We start from the raw sequence: 5,929 nt of genomic DNA on the forward strand, positions 1-5,929 counted from the left end.
CTTGTTATGGAGGAGAGGGACGGCCCGGCTTGTTATGGAGGAGAGGGACGGCCCGGCTTGTTATGGAGGAGAGGGACGGCCCGGCTTGTTATGGAGGAGAGGGACGGTCCGGCTTGTTATGGAGGAGAGGGACGGCCCGGCTTGTCATGGAGGAGAGGGACGGCCCGGCTTGTCATGGAGGAGAGGGACGGCCCGGCTTGTCATGGAGGAGAGGGACGGCCCGGCTTGTCATGGAGGAGAGGGACGGCCCGGCTTGTCATGGAGGAGAGGGACGGCCCGGCTTGTCATGGAGGAGAGGGACGGCCCGGCTTGTCATGGAGGAGAGGGACGGCCCGGCTTGTCATGGAGGAGAGGGACGGCCCGGCTTGTCATGGCGGAGGGGGACGGCCCGGCTTGTCATGGCGGAGGGGGGCGGCCCGGCTTGTCATGGCGGAGGGGGGCGGCCCGGCTTGTCATGGCGGAGGGGGGCGGCCCGGCTTGTCATGGCGGAGGGGGGCGGCCCGGCTTGTCATGGCGGAGGGGGGCGGCCCGGCTTGTCATGGGGGAGGGGGGCGGCCCGGCTTGTCATGGGGGAGGGGGACGGCCCGGCTTGTCATGGGGGAGGGGGACGGCCCGACTTGTCATGGGGGAGGGGGACGGCCCGGCCCGTTAGCAGCGCACAGTTCATACCTCTGATGTATGGGGGGCATTAGTGTCCAGGGCAGGGGCCGCGCACACATGAGGCGCCAGTATTATATGGAGTTGTTAGGTGTCTGGATGGAGCCGATGTTCGTCAGGAGCACACTGCACCACCACATCCTGCCGCCATCATTGTACTTTGTGGCACAGAATTAGTTTTTATTATCAGAGTTGGTTCTTTTTCCTCCATGTTGGACTTTCTGGTGATAAATTCATCTCTGTGCAGGAACATTTACTGCGGGTTGTGATCTGATTCTGCTTTTCTTTTTCTCCCAGGAGCCGCCACCGAAGAAGAGAAGGATCTGAGCAAAGCTGTAATGAAGTACTGGGCCAACTTTGCCCGCAGCGGGTGAGATGTGACCTATTCTGGGTGATTGTATATGACAGGCCGATACTGGGGGGCTACCTTGGCTTCAGTCCCCACATTCCCTGCCCCCTCACTACACCCCCTATAGCACATATATATCAGGTCCCTGTCCCTTCTCCGGTCCTGCGCTGACCTTGATGCATTTTCACCCTTTCTCCATTCTTGTCTGCAGTGACCCCAATGGTCCGGGCCTGGCGCACTGGCCGCAGTATGATGAGGATGAAGATTACATGGAGATAAACCTGAAGCCGAAAGCTGCCAAACAGCTGAAGGCTGGAGAGTATGAATTCTGGACCCGCGTGCTCCCTGAGAAGATGCAGGAGGCGCCGCAGCAGCAGCAGCACAGCGAGCTGTAGGCGCTGCCACAGTCATTGACTGCAGCACTGACAAGATACACTGAGCCCCCGTTCACACACATTCCTAACAATGAGGCCGACATAAGAGATGAGGACGTCGCCTTCTGTCATTAACAGATCAGAGACCCCTGACCCTGCGCCCCCGGAGGTGACCAGCTGAGCCCCATTATACAGGCAGTCTACAGTAACAATCCTCACCACGGACCTCGGCCGGTCCATTGTCGCTGGAAACAGTCAGCAGGCTGACGTCCAGAACTCCCTACCAACCTGCTGGAGCTCCTATGATGCGGGGGAGGGGGAATAACTGGTTATACAGGCGCCTGTACACACCTGGTGTCACGATCTCGCCTCCCAGAACGCAAAAACAACAAACTGTGCAGACACAGAATAGCAGACACTGTGCAGAATAGTGAGCGCAGCTCTGGAGCGTCACACTGGAATCTGTACATAGATGGATAAAGCTTGTATAATGGGGGTCGCCGGTGACCCAGGTGTAACAGCCCTCCTGGTCTGATCCTCGTCCTGTCCTGAATACAGCAATGTACGGCTGCCAGCGCCGCTCCAGGTCTGTATCGTGCAGCTCCGGGGTCTCTAGCTGGGGCCCGCGTCTGTCAGGTCATGCTGGGAGTTGTGGTTGCACAGTGGCTGGAGATGACTGATGTGTGAGGAATAATTACTGCTGCTGGACGGACACTTCATTAAATGAATGACGAGTTACGTGTCTGCTGTCTTGTCTGCGATGTGGAGACGTCCCCCCGGACCCCCGCCCCTGTGCTCACCGCAAAAGTAATGGCACATGATCCCAGGAGATGGTGAGAGTAGTCATCCTGCCGCTCCCCTGTGCTGTATGCCATCACCCTGCTCCTAGCCTGATACAGACGGGTGGTGCAGCCCCCCACCCCAGTGTCTGACTATTCCGAGTGACACCGCTCCCCCTATTGTGTCACGAACAGGATTAAGGTGCGCCTCCTTATAATTAACCCATTAGTAACGAGGAGTGACGGTCATCATGATCATCCCACAAAGATTTATAATACAAGACAGGAGAGAATGAGGGTCCCAAAGCCTCCTATATGAGGATCAGGGGTCCACACAGGGGGGGCTTTAGGACTTTTCTTCTCGAGGGTCAAAGAGGTCAAATGGACAATCACTTTGTAACTATTTCATCTATTTTATGTAACTACTGCAATTATTCTTTTTAATGGACAATCCAAAAATAAATCGATACTTTTTTTAATAAGAATATCATGATATATATTCTTTAATCAATCACATCTGATAAGAAGTCCTCTATAAGAATATACAGTACAGACCAAAAGTTTGGACACACCTTCTCATTTAAAGATTTTTCTGTATTTTCATGACTTTGAAAATTGTACATTCACACTGAAGGCATCAAAACTATGAATTACCACATGTGGAATTATATACTTAACAAAAAAGTGTGAAACAACTGAAAATATGTCTTATATTCTAGGGTCTTCACAGTAGCCACCTTTTGCTTTGATGACTGCTTTGCACACTCTTGGCATTCTCTTGATGAGCTTCAAGAGGTAGTCACCGGAAATGGTCTTCACTTCACAGGTGTGCCCTGTCAGGTTTAATAAGTGGGATTTCTTGCCTTATAAATGGGGTTGGGACCATCAGTTGTGTTGTGCAGAAGTCAGGTGGATACACAGCTGATAGTCCTACTGAATAGACTGTTAGAATTTGTATTATGGCAAGAAAAAAGCAGCTAAGTAAGGAAAAAAGAGTGGCCATCATTACTTTAAGAAATGAAGGTCAGTCAGTCCGAAAAATTAGGATAACTTTGAAAGTGTCCCCAAGTGCAGTTGCAAAAACCATCAAGCGCTACAAAGAAACTGGCTCACATGAGGACCGCCCCAGGAAAGGAAGACCAAGAGTCACCTCTGCTTCTGAGGATAAGTTTATCCCAGTCACCAGCCTCAGAAATCGCAGGTTAACAGCAGCTCAGATTAGAGACCAGGTCAATGCCACACAGAGTTCTAGCAGCAGACACATCTCTACAACAACTGTTAAGAGGAGACTTTGTGCAGCAGGCCTTCATGGTAAAATAGCTGCTAGGAAACCACTGCTAAGGACAGGCAACAAGCAGAAGAGACTTGTTTGGGCTAAAGAACACAAGGAATGGACATTAGACCAGTGGAAATCTGTGCTTTGGTCTGATGAGTCCAAATCTGAGATCTTTGGTTCCAACCACCATGTCTTTGTGCGACACAGAAAAGGTGAACGGATGGACTCTACATGCCTGGTTCCCACTGTGAAGCATGGAGGAGGAGGTGTGATGGTTGTAACATCCCTGGCGGCGTGCTTGCATAGTGCACCACCTCCCACTATGCAAGACCGCAATCTTACCTGTCAGTCCAGCCTGCAAATCTTGCTCCAGTTCATGCTGTGTGCATGTCTCTTGACTGACTGCTTAGGGCGGCGGCCCGGTTGCTTCCTGATTCTTATAGCTGCAGTGGGCGCACCCCTAATGCGTCTCCAGCCTATTGCTGTGAGTCACTGGATATTTAAACCCCCTCCACCCAGTAGGAGGTGCCTGAGCAATACTAACATTCAGTGTGCTCCTTGACTCTGAAGTTGCCAGGTCCAGTTCTGCTTCTTGTCTGTTTCCGCCATCTCTGGGGGCTGTATACCCAGGCCTGTTATCTTTGACTTCTAGTCTGTTCCGCCACTCTGGGGGCTGTATACCCAGGCTCGTTCTTGTATCTCATTGCAGTAGCAGTTCCTGTCTGAACTGTATCCTAGCCTGTTACCTGTTTGTCTCTATGTCCGTACCTTCCCTTTTCCTGCAGTATCTGAACCTGCACCTACTCCAACTCGTTGTCTCTGTACTTCTGTTTGTGAGTTTTGTGTCCACTGGCTACTTCATAGTAAGTACCTTGTGTGTATCTGGTTCTGCTTGTCCCTTTTCCCTTCCTCCGTGTCTTCCTCCTGTGTTCTAGCCATCTTCCTGTATTTTCCAGTCTGTTCCATGTGAACAGAGCTCCATCCTCTCTGCCTTGTCCGCCGCACCTGTGGTTTCTCTCTGCTCTGACTTGCCCACCGCTCCGGCGGCTTCCCTCTGCTCTGCCTTACCCACCGCTCCGGCGGTTTCTCTCTGCTCTGACTTGCCCACCGCTCCGGCGGCTTCCCTCTGTTCTGCCTTACCCACCGCTCTGGCGGCTTCTCTCTGCTCTGCCTTGCTCACCGCACCAGCGGTTTCTCCCTGTTCTGACTTGCCCACTGCTCCGGCGGCTTCTCTCTGCTCTGCCTTGCTCACCGCACCAGCAGTTCCTCTCTGCTCTGCCTTGTCCTCCGCTCCGGCGGTTTCTCTTTACTCTGCTTGTCTACCGCATCTGCGGCTCTGTACCTGTCTCCCAGTCTCTACTGGACCCTATCCAGCCTGCGCTCCAACCTGCTAGTACCTCCTTGTCTGCATACCAGCCGTGCTTGCCAGTGCCCACCTGTCTGCATACCAACCGTGCTTGCCAGCGCCCACCTGTCTGCATACCAGCCGTACTTGCCAGTACCCACCTGTCTGCATACCAGCCGTACTTGCCAATACCCACCTGCCTGTATGCCAGTCTAACCTGCCTGTTCCTGCATTCCCCGGTGTGGGTCAACAACTGTGACCGGGGTCTGACCTGGAGTCGCACCTGGTCCCTCTGCTCGGTTCCTCCTTGGTCCACGGAGTTGACTGAGCCGCCGAGCAACCTTGGTCGGATCGGGTTGATACTTAGTTACACCCCTCCAGGCACTCCTCGGTTCATGGTACAGTGGGATCACTAATCACGCTCACGCCAGTCAGTTCGGGCGCGAGCGTAACAATGGTGTGGGGGTGCTTTGCTGGTGACACTGTTGGGGATTTATTCAAAATTGAAGGCATACTGAACCAGCATGGCTACCACAGCATCTTGCAGCGGCATGCTATTCCATCCGGTTTGCGTTTAGTTGGACCATCATTTATTTTTCAACAGGACAATGACCCCAAACACCTCCAGGCTGTGTAAGGGCTATTTGTCCAAGCAGGAGAGTGATGGGGGGCTACGCCAGATGACCTGGCCTCCACAGTCACCAGACCTGAACCCAATCGAGATGGTTTGGGGTGAGCTGGACCGCAGAGTGAAGGCAAAAGGGCCAACAAGTGCTAAGCATCTCTGGGAACTCCTTCAAGATTGTTGGAAGACCATTTCCGGTGACTACCTCTTGACGCTCATCAAGAGAATGCCAAGAGTGTGCAAAGCAGTCATCAAAGCAAAAGGTGGCTACTGTGAAGACCCTAGAATATAAGACATATTTTCAGTTGTTTCACACTTTTTTGTTCAGTATATAATTCCACATGTGGTAATTCATAGTTTTGATGCCTTCAGTGTGAATGTACAATGTTCATAGTCAAGAAAATACAGAAAAATCTTTAAATGAGAAGGTGTGTCCAAACTTTTGGTCTGAACTGTGTGTTAATAAGTATTTTTTACATTTTGGCGAGCACCCAGTCCTGATTTTTCAAGTGGAATTTCCATCT

At 52.2% G+C, this 5,929-nt stretch overlaps 1 long non-coding RNA gene across 1 annotated transcript; it reads left to right on the forward strand.

Annotated features, from left to right (window-relative positions):
- The first annotated feature begins 626 nt into the window (after positions 1-626).
- Positions 627-2,644, forward strand: LOC141250831 (uncharacterized). Its single transcript, XR_012312895.1, has 2 exons — positions 627-1,027; positions 1,218-2,644. It is a non-coding gene; the product is annotated as an uncharacterized lncRNA (long non-coding RNA).
- The last annotated feature ends 3,285 nt before the right edge of the window (positions 2,645-5,929 follow it).

Source organism: Phyllobates terribilis, unplaced genomic scaffold, assembly GCF_046119375.1.
Source record: "Phyllobates terribilis strain yellow unplaced genomic scaffold, ASM4611937v1 Scaffold_6219__1_contigs__length_46069, whole genome shotgun sequence".
Classification (NCBI taxonomy): Eukaryota; Metazoa; Chordata; class Amphibia; order Anura; family Dendrobatidae; genus Phyllobates; species Phyllobates terribilis.